The sequence below is a fragment of the Sinocyclocheilus grahami genome, unplaced genomic scaffold (genome assembly GCF_001515645.1).
Source record: "Sinocyclocheilus grahami isolate Dianchi unplaced genomic scaffold, SAMN03320097.WGS_v1.1 scaffold239.1, whole genome shotgun sequence".
NCBI classification, from domain to species: domain Eukaryota; kingdom Metazoa; phylum Chordata; class Actinopteri; order Cypriniformes; family Cyprinidae; genus Sinocyclocheilus; species Sinocyclocheilus grahami.
Genome location: NW_015505418.1, coordinates 354056 through 370759, shown reverse-complemented (window position 1 = coordinate 370759; position 16704 = coordinate 354056).

Here is a 16704-nt window from a genome sequence, read left to right as displayed (position 1 = left end):
GGTGGGGTTATGGTATGGGCAGGCGTATGTTATGGACAACAAACACTGGTGCATTTTATTGATGGCATTTTGAATGCACAGAGATACCGTGACGAGATCCTGAGGCCCATTGTTGTGCCATCCCTCCACGACCATCACCTCATGTTGCAGCATGATAATGCACGGCCCCATGTTGCAAGGATCTGTACACAATTCCTGGAAGCTGAAAACATCCCATTTCTTGCATGACCCACATAATCACCTGACATGTCACCCATTGAGCATGTTTGGGATGCTCTGGATCAGCATATACAGCAGCGTGTTCCAGTTCCTGCCAATATCCAGCAACTTCGCACAGCGATTGAAGAGGAGTGGACCAACATTCCACAGGCCACAATCAACAACCTGATCAACTCTATGCGAAGGAGATGTGTTGCACTGTGTGAGGCAAACGGTGGTCACACCAGATACTGACTGGTTTTCGGACCCCCCCGGACCCCCCAATACAGTAAACTTGCACATTTTAGAGTGGCCTTTTATTGTGGCCAGCCTAAGGCACACCTGTGCAATAATCATGCTGTCTAATCAGCATCTTGAAATGCCACACCTGTGAGGTGGATGGATTATCTCGGCAAAGGAGAAGTGCTCACTAACACAGATTTGTGAACAATATTTAAGAGAAATAGGCCTTTTGTGTACATAGAAAAAGTCTTAGATCTTTGAGTTAAGCTCATGGAAAATGGGGGCAAAAACAAAAGTGTTGCGTTTATAATTTTGTTCAGTGTACAGTCTAAAACAGAGATACAAGCTGAAAGACTTTTGTCGGACACACTCACATGCGCGCGCGCAAAAGAAACAACATGATAAGTGTGCAGACAAGTGGTCTGTATCATCTATTCTAACGTGCCTGAAGTAAACACTGGAAAATGTGTCTGACGTTAAAGACAGTAAATCGTGTTACTAATCATAAACATGAACATTCACAGCATTAATAGCTGCTCGCCTTCATTGGCATGTAAAAGCACTGTGTATAGAAGACGCTCTGATTAAAGTATCATTCATTATTTAACCAGGGACCCTGTAAACATGATGAGACCTCAGAGAAAGGCTACATGCTCTTTAAAAACACTGAGCTCTTGAGAAGCAATTTTCAAGCTTTATCTAAAGACTCCAGGCTTGTAGTTGCATACCAGCTGATAGCTGCCTGCAAATGTGTTTATACAAAATATTAAAGGGGTCATATGATGCTGCTAAAAAGAACATTATTTTGTGTATTTGGTGTAATGAAATGTGTTTATGCAGTTTAAGGTTAAAAAACACATTATTTTCCACATACTGTACATTATTGTTTCTCCTCTATGCCCCGTCTTTCTGAAACGTGTCAATTTTTACAAAGCTCATCGGTCTGAAAAGCTAGGTGTGCTCTGATTGGTCAGCTATCCAGTGCATTGAGATTGGCCGAATACCTCAAGCGTTTGACGGAAATGTTATGCCCCTGACCATATTGTGATGCCCTGCCCGGCCGGAGTGTAACATAAAACCATGTTTGCATTTGTGATCGGAGAAATGACAAACAACAAGTGCTTCTCTATTGGGTTAAACTGTTCTGGAACAGTGTTGTAAATACAACTTAACCACTGATTTCTAGTCGTGTCCTCTTTTGGAAGGCCAAACAAAGTAGTTTCGCTTTCACAACGAAAAAGCATCACACACCGCAGCCTTAAGTGAGCGGAGGCCGGAGGCCTAGAGTGCGCCACGGCCTAGCGTATGTGGAGGCCAGCTTGAGTGAGCAGAGGCAGGCGGGCGGGCATGAGAACGGCGTGGCCGGCGGATTCGACGAAGGAGCGTCCAGCGGGCATGCGGCAACCACATGTGATGACCCTGGGTTGGACTCCGCTTCGTCCATGGTGAAAGCTGATCCGGCGATCGATAGCGCAAAGTTGATGTATTTCCTCAGCGACCAGCATGGATCAGTTCTAGGCAGTTCTCTTTTGGAAGGCCAAACAAAGTAGTTCCACTTTCACAACGAAACACAGCGCCTTCACGACATGGCAACGGCGGCAACAACAATACTACAGCGAGAATAAAAGTTACGCCTTCTTTCTTTGCGTGAACATTTGGGCGGCATTATGCAAATCTTCCCACATCGTGACGTAGACCTGTGAGGGCATGTTAGAATGAGCCATTTTAGGTAGGTGTGGTTGACTCTTAACTTTTATAAAGAATATCTCTTTGGATTTGAGACTTTAGTCTGCAACTTTACAGATCTTCTTTATGCACCAAGAGCTTGTAACACTCCAAAGAGAAAGGAAAAATTGAAATCGCATCATATGACCCCTTTAAAGTCATGCTTGCGTAGTACTACCAGAGTAAGTACATTGAATAGACCAGAGTTTCTTTTTTTTGTATATGAAGTGGCCCTGGGTGCAACAGCACAACACAAATCATAATTATTATTTTTTTAAATCATAAATTAATTAATTAATTATATGTTTTATACATTTTACTTAAATGTATTTTTTTCTATAAGGTAAAATATAGCATTAAATACAATACACATGCATTTTATGTTGTATTTAATATATTTAGTCCCCCATTTTAAAACAAAACACATTATAACACGCAAAGCAGTCATAACTAGGAATATATGAATATATTATGTATATGTATTCCCTTTCATTCGGTCACTTTTCACATCACGTCGATGAACGACGAACTGGGAATCTCGCCCCAGAATCTACTTTGAGTAACTAAATGAGCCAATGCACACTGGTATGCAAAATTTGTATCTGACTGCCAATAGTCAGCAGGTGCAATGCATATTCAACTTTTCACTTCGGAGCCGAGCGGTTTGTTTGTTCTCCTCTGTTAAATTTTTCTAAGTGTCTGCTGAAAGAACCAGTCCTGCGGAGAAGATCTCATACTCTCAGTGGTGTTGGTGTGATGGCGCTGCAGCGGTGGTAGCATTCTCTGGCTAAGAGTGTGCACACGGCAGGCTGCACTAATCCCTGTTTGTGTTGCAGTGGGTGTTCCCCTGTGTGCTTCAGCATTGTTTAAAAGAGCTTACACAGGTGCTGCTTTTTAAAGATGTCATTCTACCCGTGCATTTCTGGATGCTGTCCTTATCTGGTGCCAGAGGACGGTCACGATCGCTGCCTCATGTGTCTGGGTCATGTTCCCATGGCAGGAAGATGACCATATCGGAGCGTGGGACCAGGCTCCATTACCTCAAAAGGAGTGAAGATCCAGTGCCTCTGCCTAGATCTAGTTCTCTTCCTGGTAAAAGCCAGGGGAGGACTACTTCAAGTAGTGGCCTCGGTGTTCTGAGGTCACAGTGAGGACTTCCCCTCTGAGGAAGCAACCTCCCAGGGAACCTTACTCCTCTTGCACTCCACAACCAGTGGATATGCCCGGGGAACGTGCTGGACCTTCCTGGAGTGCCCAGAGGAGTGGTCAGTTGCGATGCGATTGTGCCCAAATACCGCTTTCCACCTGGCTGGGCAAACCGTGTCTCCCTTCCCAGGCTTGTAAGTACTCGTCCAGTCTAACTGGCAGTACTTACAGGGCCTGTGGAGAGGCTGCCTCTGCCCTACACGCTATGGCGTTGCTGCAGGTCCATCAGGCTAAAGCACTGAAGGACCTGCATGAGGGTGGTCACGACTCTGCGGTTCTGAAAAAGCTAGGGATGGCAACTGACCTTGCGCTTCGATCAACAAAGGTCACTGTTCATCCGCTGGGTCATGCAATGTCCACGCGTGTGGTCTAGGAATGCCATATCTGGCGGTGTCTGGGCAACATGAGGGATGCAGAGAAGATCAGGTTTTTAAATACCCCCATGTTCCAGACCGGCCTTTGCCCAGCGGTTCTCGGCTGCACAAAAGCAGACAGAGGTCATAAAACACATCCTGCCCCAGCGGACAGCTGCTGCCTCCACCTGAACATCGGCCGCAGCGCCTCAGTCTGCTCATTGCCGAGGGTGCACCCCTGCGTCTACCCCCGCTCACTCGCAGCAGCCTCCACCAAAGCAGGATTGTGGAGCCAGTCGCAGGCTTTTATTTGAAACATCTAAAAAACAATCTGGTTAAGTTTTGGAAAATGGTTAAGTCAAGCTGATAATATGGAGATTTCTACAATTATTACTAAAAATTATCATTTGACTTCAGAGAAGTCAGTTGTTTTGGATAGTTTAAATGAACATTTTATATGTTCAGGTTCTTTATTTGAAACTCAGTCACTAAATCATCCTATGACTAATTCTCTTACCGTACCTTTAACTGAAGTTCCATGTAAATTAATTACGTTTGAAGTCAATTTGATTTTACCCAGTTCTCTGTTTATGAGATCCATAAAGTTTTTAGTTTTTTGGACCCAAATAAGCCTGCTGGGCCTGATAAGTTGGAACCATTTTATCTAAATTTAGCAGCTGATTTTATTGCTGAACCGTTGACTTATTTATTTAATCTTTCCATTTCGCAACGTGAAATCCCAAAGATTTGGAAGTCTGCTTTTGTTTCTCTTCTTTTCAAAGGGGGTGACTCACTGCAGTTGAACAATTATAGGCCAATATCTAAATTGTGTGTTTTATCTAAGCTCTTGGAGAAATTATTGAATTAACAAATGCAAACCTTTCTGCAAAGTGAATACTATTCTTTCTCCTTTCCAAACTGGATTTAGAAAGCAGCATAGTACAGTTACTGCTGCTATGAAAGTGTAGCGTGACAATATTAATGCCTTAGACTATAAACAAATTTGTTCAGTTATTTTTCTTGATTTATCGAAGGCTTTTGACACAGTGGTTCATGACATACTTTTAAAAAGACTTTCCATTGTTGGTCTCTCAGAAAATGCTATTACATGGTTTTCCAACTATCTTAGGGAGAACACAGTGTTTGCTTTTAAAATATTATACTTCATCTGTTTTGTCAGTTTCCAAAGGTATCCCTCAGGGGTTTGTTCTGGGACCCATTTTATTTTCCTTGTATATAAATAATATTTGTGATAACATTCCCAATGCTTGGTACCATCTTTATGCAGACAATACTGTTATTTATTGCTGCGCTTCATCAGCCTCACAAACTCTTCATTATACACAGGCCTTTTCTGCGCTTTGCATTTGAGGGTCGAGCATATCAGTACAAGGTCCTGCCCTTCGGGCTTTCCCTGTCTCCCTGTGTCTTCATGAAAGTCGTGGAGGGGGCTCTTGTTCCCATGAGAGAACACAGCGTTCGCATTCTCAACTATCTTGATGCCTGGCTCATACTGGCACCGTCACAAGATCAGTTGTGCAAACACAGGGACCTGGTACTCAGTCACCTCAGCCAGTTGGGTCTTCAGGTCAACTGGGAAAAGAGCAAGCTCTCCCCTGTGCAGAGGATCTATTTTCTTGGGATGGAGCTGGATTTGGTCGAACAGACAGCACGCCTCACAGAGGAACGTGTTCAGTCGGTGTTGAACTGCTTGAATTCATTCAAGGGCAAGACTGCGGTCCCACTGAAATTATTTCAGAGGATCCTGGGGCATATGGCAGCCGCGGCGGCAGTAACACAGCTCGGTTTGCTTCATATGAGACTACTTCAGCACTAGTTTCATGACAGAGTTCCGAGATGGGCGTGGCAACGAGACACTCACAAGGTGAAAGTCATACTGGCGTGTCACCTAATCTTCACCCTGTGGACGGGCCCTTCATTCCTTCTGGCAGGAGTGCTCCTAGAACAGGTGTCCAGGCAAGCTGTTGTGTTTAAATATGCCTCTGCCAACAGATGGGGGGGCCACGCAAAATGGGCATGCAGTTTCAGGGGTTTGGACGGGTCCCCAGCTGCATTGTCGCATCAACTGCCTCGAGTTGCTAGCAGTACATCTTGCACTGGGCCACCTGTTAGAGCAGCTACAAGGCAAAGGCGTACTGGTCTGCACGAACAACACTGTGACCATTGCGTACATCAACCAGCAAGGTGGTCTTTGCTCCCGTTGCATGTCGCAACTCGCCCACCATCTCCTATTTAGGAGTTGGAAGCTTCTATGGTCGCTTCGTGCCATTGACATCCTAGGTGCGCTCAATTGTGTGGCCAACTAGCTCTCACGAGTCGCACTTCCGGGAGAATGGAGACTCCATCCCCAGGCAGTCCAGCTGATTTGGAGATGTTTTGGAGCTGGTCAGCTAGACCTGTTTGCCTCTCCAGAAACCTCTCACTGCCAGCTGTTTTACTCCCTGCCTGAGGGAACACTCAGCACGGACGCACTGGCACACAGCTGGCCCCAGGGTCTGCGCAAATGGTGTTCCCTCCAGTGAGCCTGCTTGAAAGCTTGGGCACATAGCCGGGCACCTCATCCTCCCTGCAAAGTCAGGGAGGATGAGGAGCAGGTCTTGCTAGTTGCGGCCTACTGGTCCAACCAGACCCGGTTCCCAGAATTGATGCTCCTCGCAACAGCCCCTCCATGGCGAATTCCTCTGAGGAAGGATCTGCTTTCTCAGAGATGGGGCATCCTATGGCACCTGCGTCCAGACCTCTGGAAACTCCATTTCTGGTCCATGGATAGGATGCTGAGATTCTATGTGACCTACCCCAGGAGGTAGCAGATACCATCACTTTCAGGCTGCTGCAATTTCTGCGTATCACAACCCCATAGGAGGTAAGTTGGTAGGGAAGCATGACCTGGTCATCAGGTTCCTCAGGGGGGCAGGAATGTTAAATCATCCTCACCCTCCCTCCATACCCTTTTGGGACTTGAGTCTGGTGCTGAGAGCACTTCAACAGGTCACATTTGAGCCCTTGCAATCAGTTGAGCTGAAGTTTCTTTCGATAAAGACTTTGCACCTGGTTGTTTTTGCTTCCATCAAGAGGGTAGGGGACCTGAAGGCATTTTCGGTCAACGCATTTGTGCCTAGAGTTTGGGCTGGCAGACTCCCTTGTAATTCTGAGACCCCGGCCCGGCTATGTGCCCAAGCTTTCTACCACTCCCTTCAGGGACCAGGTGGTGAAACTGCAAGCACTGCCTCTGGAGGAGGCAGACCCAGCCATAGCTTTGCTTTGTCCCATACAAGCTCTGCGACTGTACATGGACCAAACTCAAAGCTTCCTCAGAGCAGTTATTTGTCTGTTACGGAAGCTAGCAGAAGGGAAAGGCTGTCTCCAAGCAGCGGATGGCCCACTGGATAGTGGATGTCATCGCCTTGGCTTACCAAGCACAGGGTGTTCCCTGTCTGCTCAGGTTGCTAGCTCATTCTATCAGGAGTCTTGCATCCTCCAAGACATTGGCACATGGCACCTCGTTGACAGATATTTGAAGAGCTGCGGGCTGAGCAACACCCAACACTTTCGCTAGATTCTATAGCTCTCGTGTTGAGCTGGGATCCTCCTGTGTTCTCACCTCAAACGGGTAGAAGCACTGAGAGGCCCTGGCTTGCTGTTGGCTTGCTGCATCATAGTGTGCTATTTTTTACTCCAGAGAGTTCCTTATTGGACAAACCCTGTTGAGTTCCTCCACCACCTTCGTCAGCCAGATGCGGTGGAGTGTCTGGCGCCAGGCCTTCACTCGCTGTATTCTTGAGAATGGGTGATAGGCTGGGTGCCCAAATGTAGAGACCCTGAGGAGATCCCATATGTGTATTCTTCCACAGAATAGCTTCTAAGTCCTTGTCTTCCTGCTCTGTCATCTCTGAAAAAAAGGTGTAGCCTCTGAGCATCTCCAGAGATTTCCATATGCAGTATGGCCCTACGCGGTTTGTCCATATGTGTAAATTCTAAGAAAAAATAAGTTACTTAGCTTTTTTTTTTCTTCCCAAATATTTGCACAATTGCAAATGTGAAATTGTTTTTTCAATAACTTTTTTTTCAATAACAATAACAATTTCAACAATAATGTTATATTGTGTTACATTTTAGACACAATATTGTCAATATTGTCTGTTTTTGTGCAAGTTCGCCAATGAAAGCAGAACTGTTGTGCATCACAACACAGCGGTGTTTCATTACTGAATGAATCCACGATTTTGAACGAATCGATTGAGCTAATTATTCAGTGAGCCATTTATAAATACAATCTTTGCTTCTGAATGAATCAGCCAGTTGAATGAATGACTGAACAACGTGATCTCATGATAATTCGTATGTATTTTACGTAAAATGTGGTTCTATAAAACGTACATTTACTTACGTTTTTACAGGCACTAAAACGTACAATACTGACGTATTTTCAGAATTTAAATGTACAAAACTGACGTATTGACGACACCTAAAAATGAATCCTTATGAATATTGAAATCGTGGCATTAATTTTATTAATTTTTAGTTGTCATGTGAATTACCTTGTTTTCAATTGCATTATTAAATCGTTTACTCGTTTACTGTAATGTTTTTATTATTTATTAGCTCTAAAAAGGGGAATATTTATGACAAATTATAACTGGTTATGATTCATAATAAATATTTAGATTATATCTTCGAAATAACTGCAGCAGAATCAATATTACAATTATTTGATCTGTCCGTCCACCGAGCAGATAATATAAACATTCATCAATTCAAGGAAAGTTTATTTTTCTGGCCACGCAACAATAAACTGTCCTTCTTTGTCAAGTGCTCGCATTAATTTAGCAAATGTAGCAAGGGTTCACACATTCATTGACTTCAAACTGTGAGCAGCAAACAGAGACAATCCGTTGTGAATATAAGGGATTTAATAAATGAAACTATATCTAACATATAACTAACTAAAACATATATACACAGAATGAAACAAAGTAAGGAAAAGATAGAGAATAGAAAACAATGGCAGTATTTCACATCACTTAACCACAACCTTTGAAAATCACCAAAGAATCGCAACATAATTGCGAAATGAAACAATTTTATTAGTGCGCTGTAATCCAAATCTTCCGAATCCATACGACTGCGAGGAACAGACCCAAATGCAAGCCTTTTTTTGGTGATCTGCTTGCTTCTCCATCCCGAGCAGCGAGTCCAGTGACCGTGAGCAGCAAAGCCCACGCTGACTGACACGCTCTTTACAAATTCAAATGTTGGCGCTTCAAACGACAGGTTTTACGGCACGATAATTGAACGCTCATTGGCTCTCGCCTGCAGTCGTCACAGATTGCGACATGCTGTGTTTCTGGTGAAGTGTGTTTGAATGATGCGCCGCGCATTCCTTCACGAGTTCTCGGAGTGGATCGGCAAAATTATCTGGATAATATTTTCAGAGATTAACAACATAAATTCTGCTCTGGATCACACAGACCTACTGTATTCCACCAAAGAGGACTGCGGGTGCAACGCATCGTCATTTGGATAACTTTTAGTACTGCTTTTGACATTTTTGCAATAAATAAATGATTGTAATTGCATTTATCTGTCTGTCATGCTTTTCTTATACTGTACAGAAATGTTTATGCTTATATGTAGGAGTGGAATTAGCGACTATAAATATTTTAATGCTATATTGTTACAAACATTTTTATTTTCCTGCGTATTTCGGTAATTTGCGTTTTATATCCTTTATATATCGCTATAAAATGGGTAGGTTAAGGTTTGGGGGTAGGTTAAGGGGTCTAAAAATCTAAATTGCATATTAATAAAATTATAAAAATGCATATTCGCTATAAAATGGGTAGGTTTAGGTTTGGGGGCAGGTTAAGGGGTCTAAAAATCGAAATCGCTTATTGATAAAATGATAAAAAATGCATTGATACGAATACCTAAATGATATAAAAGATACGTAAATATTTTTAAGTTTTTTAGCTAAAAATACGTATTGATTTGTACGTTTTAAACGTTGAAATACGTCTAAATTTTATGTTTTAACATGAATAAAAACTTACAAAAGTGTACGTTTTGTGCTTGTAAATGTTACGTATTAATACGTACGTATAAACATGAGACCAGGCTGGACTGAATGACACTCATTAAAACATCTATTTGCCGCCATCTACTGGCTCTTTTAGTTTTATATTTAGAGTATTATATTATAATATATAAATACAGTATATTTGTGTTTTGGATGTTTCTTAAGCTACTTTTTTTCAATGTCTATTCAGTATTTTTCTAATTTAACACAATAATGACTTAAAATGATCTTTAATAATTACTTTAATTAATCGGCACATGATGTGCTAATTAATTAATCTAATTCTATGAGATTAATTTGATTAATTATTCAGAGCATTGTGCAATTGATTAGATTAACACATTTTTAAAAACATAATAAATACACAATAAAATCATGCTAATTTACACCTGCTGCCTATTTATACCCGTGCTGCAGGGTGTGGCAATCAGATGCCAGTATGTCATGCCCAATAAAATAAAATAAAATATTGGGATGCCTGGACGAAATACTTATTTTTTGGCCTTCAAAAGGTTAATACGTATATAGTTATTGTATTTATGTTGCCCAGATGTACATTCATTGTGTGAAACTTATATTTTGCCATAGTTTTACCACTTCATAGCATTTAAAACACGGAAAAAAGTCTAATCTGTGCACTTACCTGAAAAAAGTAAATGTGTGATCTGACATATAATTTATGCCCATCAATGCTGTAACAATACTATTGTTAAGTTTAAGCGTTTTTCTATTTTCCCTATTTTTTCCCATATTTAAATAATTGATTTAATTCTTAATTAATTAATTTAAGCTGCCCCTATCCCTTTTAGAGAATACCTGTAAATCCTTTTTTTTTTTTGACCAGCTGAAAACCACTGCTATAATGGATCTGACTGATAGTGGATTGGGACAATACTCCTGGAAGTGCTCCATGCTGATGCCTGACAGAACTATGATGCAAGTGCTGTGCTTGATCCTGGAAAATAATTACTTACAAGATCAGACTGATGAATCCTGGAAATCCCATACTTGAATGTTTTGTTTAGAGTTTAACAGCATTGCAGGCAGGCCAAATTTACCAGGCTGAAGCCTGCCGTGATGGGACCCCAAAGACAGCCTTGATTTTACTGGGATTAGCTTGTGTTTTCATCCATGGACACAACCAATCAGGCATTGTTTGTTGTTGCATTGTGTCTTTGGGATGGAAGGGGAATCTGAGCCAGCTAAATACAAGCTCCTCATGCACAGAAACGACCAGAAATCATCAAGAGAAGATTTGCCCTGCTGTCGTTGAGGTTCAATGAAATGTGACACCAAAGTTGAGTCTTTTTTTCCGAGAAAGTCTTGACGAACTGCAACTGGCCTTTGCCTCAGTAAAGGAAATGGTTCAATGTTTTTCTTCATTAGTGCCAGCCATGATTTGACAAATTCTGTTTGCTCTACTGTCAAATGGTTGGTGAACTGGAGCAGCTGGGCACAAGCTTTTCATGGTACAGAGTTTCCTGCATCATGAGACTGATGTTAACAACTAACATTGTTGGCATGTAGTCACACACATCATTTCGCTTTACTGAAAATATTCAAGTCCAAGAGTGCACAATGTATTATTCACTTTGTTTATAGATGAGCTCTCAGCCTTGATCTAAGAATAGTGCGAGGGGGCAGAGAGGAGAGTTAGCCAACTAGTTAGCCAAAATCTAGGCTCTAGCATCCTTAAGGCCAAGTCGCAAAAATAGTGATAACTATAACAATAACTATAATGATAAATAAGCATCCACTCCCATAGATGGTAATATTCTGAAGAACATAACAGCATTATGTTTCCTAAACATGCCACAAAGTCAGAAAGATGTCTTTTTTTTTAAATCATTCATCAGGTGGGAATAAATTGCGCCGAAAGTGTGTTTATTTGTGTTTTCATCGTTATAATTGTGTTGGGAACTTGACTACTTTTTTATAATTTTTTTAGTTATACTGAGTGTTACTTTAGTAATATACTGTTTTTAACAACAAGGCATTGTTATCGTTATCGTGGTTATTGTAGTAGTAATTATTTTTAGTGTGAATGGCCTTAACCATCATGGAACCTGATAAAAGACTTAAAATAGAATGCAATGAATTTCAAATAACATTGCTAAGCTTAACGTATAAGCAGGGGTGTGAAGTAACGAATTACAAATACTCACGTTACAGTAATTAAATAGTTTTTTATCAGTAATTGTACTTTGAGTAGTTTAAAAATTGTGTACTTTTACTTGAGTACATTTTAAGTGATGTATCTGTACTTTTACTCCGCTATTTTCCTCCGTTTGTGGTCGTTACATGCTTATTTTAATTTTATTTTTATCCATCAACGTGATTGGATAGATAGTAATAGGTCTCGTGACTTTCGTCAAATCAAATTTTGCAGAGAAAACTTTAACCCCCAACTGTTTATCATGGCTGCTGGAAGTGCATTATTCAAGCATTAATTCAGTCGCATCTTCCTCTAACTTGTGTAAATTTAGGATTTCTGCTTACTAAATGATTTGTATATAGTCTATGCTTGCCTATCTACACGGCCTGAAATTTGGTGTGAGGTTGCGGGTATTGCATACAGTGTTAACTCCCGCAAGTGCCACCTTCTGTAAATTTCCACTCACTTATGAGATGCGCGATCTGCACTGCCTCGTCTCTCTCTCGCGTGCGTTCTGCAGCAGTCACTTGGATAAGTCGTTGTTGCTTGTTGAACTTGTTGACTTTTGATGAGTTTGAGCACGTGATGCGCACTGTGAAAAAGTGTGGGAAAAATTGAGGGCCAAATCTGCACCTTATTGATGACCACTGGCGTTAATATACTGCATATGTGCCAGCGCGTGATGTAATCAAACTGCAGCTCATTAATAAAAGTTTTTTTTTTAATTCATTTTGTACAATCTGCCTTCATTTAGAAAGTGCACTCACGCATAAACAATTTCCAAGTTCAACACTTTTTGTTCCGTTCAGTTTTGGATGCTGCTGATTCACCGAGACCGCCGCGGCTCAGCAAAGAGACATGCGTGTGTGTGTGTTTGTGTGTTTTCCTTTGAAAAAGTTTCCCCAGAAATACCTCTCTATTTAATGCATTTTTCCTTACAAATTGTATTATCAGCATAACAATTCGAGTAAATGTGTAAAAGGTATGGCATGAATTTGCCATCCTTCTAGAACAATGTGCATTTATGTTAAAATTGTAACATAAATTATCAAGTTTAGTTATTTTTATTTCTTTATTACAAAACGCTAAAGCTGGCACCGTTTTGGAGAGAAATGGGTTCTCATTTTAACCCATATAATGGTGTGTGATGCTGAACTTTGAGTTTCTAATGGTGTTTGTATTTGCACTGTTCTAAACATTAATATTTTATGTGCAACAACAGCATATGCTGTCTCAGTGGCCTTACACGTGATTTTAAATATTTTTTTTCAAACTTTATGATTTAAATGGGGATGATTGTGCTGAGAATAACTTTCATCTTTTCTTTGACTGAATACTGTTTCCGTGCTGTTTTGATGTATTTTAAGTTGGCAGACAAAATTAAAACTGTTGGATGATAGATATTCTTCATTCTTTATGACAAACAAGATAATGTGAATTACAGAATGTACAACGTTTTTAAAATTTATAAATTGCGGTGTACAGCATTTATTATGAGGGGGTAGAATCCACAGCTCAGTACTCACTACTCAATACTCATGAATACTTTTAAATAGGCTACACTGTAAAAAAATTCTGTAGTTTTTACAAGTAACAAGTAAATTTGAATGTAAACCAGTAAATTCAACAATGCACTCTGCTATTAAAATCTGTTTTGTACCTTTAACATACTGACAACCACCATAATAATGCAGGTGGTAAAAGAGAAAGCCACATTAAGAATCAAAGCTCATCAAAAGTAGCTTCGCCACAAGCAGAAGTATATAATGATATATAGAAGGTGCACAGAGTCATTCATGCAAACACAAAACACCATCATGGTAACACACATGATACTTAAATAATGCATTAAACGTTCATTAAACAACAGAAGATGTAACACAAAGCCCAAATATAAATAATTAATAACAAAAACTATATATAAAAAAACATGATTATTTAAACAAAATACTTTCAAATGTGGAGTGTCATGCAGGGAATTCTGGGGATATCAGTTTACAGTTTTTGACTGTAAATTATACATTAATTTGTTATTTTTACTTCTAAAAACTGTAAAATGAACAGCATTTTACTGTACAATTACATGAAATGTCTGCTTAGATATTTTACAGTTTTTCCCTGTATGTAGTATGGGAACTTACTGTTACCCTATTAACAGTTTTTTTCCGTAGCGTTTTTACAAAATTTTACAGTTAAAATTACACTTATTTTTTACAGTGTACTCTTTTACTCTTACTCAAGTAGTTTTTTTGGACAAGTACTTTTACTCTACTCACACTACATTTTTGGAAGGTAATGGTACTTTTACTTGAGTATATTTTTTCAGTACTCTTTCCACTACTGCGTATAAGTAGTATAAACATAAAAATACACACCAGACACAAATATTGGGAATGAATGAACGAATGAATTAATGAATTAATTAATGATATTGAACTAAATATTTTATAAGAATGCATTTCAAGTAGTCACAGCTTTTTTCACTGAATACTGTGAATGGCTTCTTATGCAATGCTGCCTACAAATTTTATAGTCAGATCTTAAGTCAGTATAATTGTGATGGCTGTTTTTAAGAACACATTTCATGTCTGGAGCATGTCTACCATGTCTACAGATACTTCCTTTAACCCTAAAACACAACACAATGCAATGCATAATTCAAAATACATTAAGCCATATTTTTACAGACTTTTTTTTAGCATGTGTCGCTACCATAGGCAGCTCACTAGCGGTAGAAAACAAACAGCTCCTATTAAAGCCACTGAACTGTTTCCAGTTGCACAATTTAAAGGGCACAGAGGGATGAAATGAGGGTCTGGAAACTGTGACATAATTTCTGTGCTAATATGAAATAATGGGCCTAATACTTGTGGTTATATTGGGATCAAGGAGAGTCTGGATCATTCAGCAAGAGCTTGTTTGCATTTGTGGTTTAGGCTTGTGATTATTCGAGAAATTTGTAAGCTTCTGTGTTACACGCTGCTTTGATAAAATACTACAATCCACTAAAAGAATACTGTTTTTTTTTTTTTGGACTGTGTAGTATATCATAGTTTTAATAATGAATGAATAATATATAATGTAAGGCTTATAGAAAGTGGCTGGTGTTAGAGGAATACATCATTCAGTGGGATAGAGCAAGGTAAAATATTTACCATGAGGGCTTAGATGTGCCTCTGTTACTTTAAGTCTGGAGTTTTCCTTCAAATAAAATAATAGCTAAAGGAAACGCCACGACATCTGATACAAAAAGGGATGAAAAGCTCTAATGTTTCCTCTCAAAGAGAATATGCCTCATTCTGATCTCTACAGGTCTGGAGAAATTTTAAACTTTATATCTTAATGATTCTCGTGTAGCAACAGTAATGAGGAAAATTCATATCACACAAGGTGAAAGTGTACGACTTGAATGAGACATCAAAGCATTTTGCAGGAAAAAGTGGAATGGAAATGTCTTGAGATAAAATGACACTGTTTTCATCTTTTTCACATTTCAATCCTATGTCCAAGTAACTGAATAGCTTCTTATATATATATATATATGTGCTGTCAATTGATAAAAAAAAAACTATTGCGATTAATCCCACCTAACATTTAAGTTTTTTAATATACTTTTATATTGCAAGAATTTCACATTCAATCTTCAAATTAATGTACAAACAACATAAAGAAAGTATTTTTTTTAAATATTTGCTTAATGGCATTTTTTTGATGACTGACGGCCAGTACCAATGATACCAATATTGATTTCTCTATAAAATTACTCCCCCCCCACATTACAGTATAATTGAGAGCTATCAATTTTAACATTTATTAGACTTTAATAAATAACTTCTAATTTAAGTCAACTTAAAACAATCTTCACATAAACCCATTATAATAAATGTCATATTTACCTGTGCCCTTCAGCAAGTATATACAGAAATTTAAATTGAAGTTATCAAACACTAAATTCTAAATTAAATATAGATGAATCCTTCTTTTTTTTCTTTGTCATTTGATCAATAGACATCACAGCAGCTGGTTATTAGGTTATTTTGGCTGCTATTTCTTTAAGATTACGTGACACGGATCTGGCACGCATCATATTTTCTTTCAACTCTTTTTACATTTTCGGACCCACTTCAGGTCTTATAGTCTCTATTAATGAGCTGACGATTTAAATCAGGTGTGTTAGATGAGTGAGACAGTGCTGGGCTGCTCCAGGGCAGTTTTGAAAACCATTTCAGAGACATGTTCTTAAATGTTACTCATATACATTACATGCATGCACAGTTTTAAGGCAGCTTTAATCGCCTTTTTGATAACATAATGACTTAACTGGCCACGACATTGCATGCACATAGTTTATTTAGCTCTTTGATATGAAAGGATACAGGCTACAGCGCAGGACCGTATCCTCGCTCGCTTGACTCGTGCCTGACACTGGAGTGAAGTGGAGCGCGTGTCTGAAACGTCTCCCGTTCTCAGTTGTTCTGAGACTGAATAAATGCACTTCTTGTCAAGAGAAAAAGTGACAGAAGCAGCAGTTGTGAGTGGGGTGGCCAACCCTAGCCCCGCCCCTGCATTAATTGCGCTAAATATTTTTAACGCGTTAAACTGAAAAAAATAATTGCCTGCGTTAACGCGCTAATTTTGACACGACTAATATATATATATATATATATATATATATATATATACAGTGGGTACGGAAAGTATTCAGACCCCCTTAAATGTTTCACTCT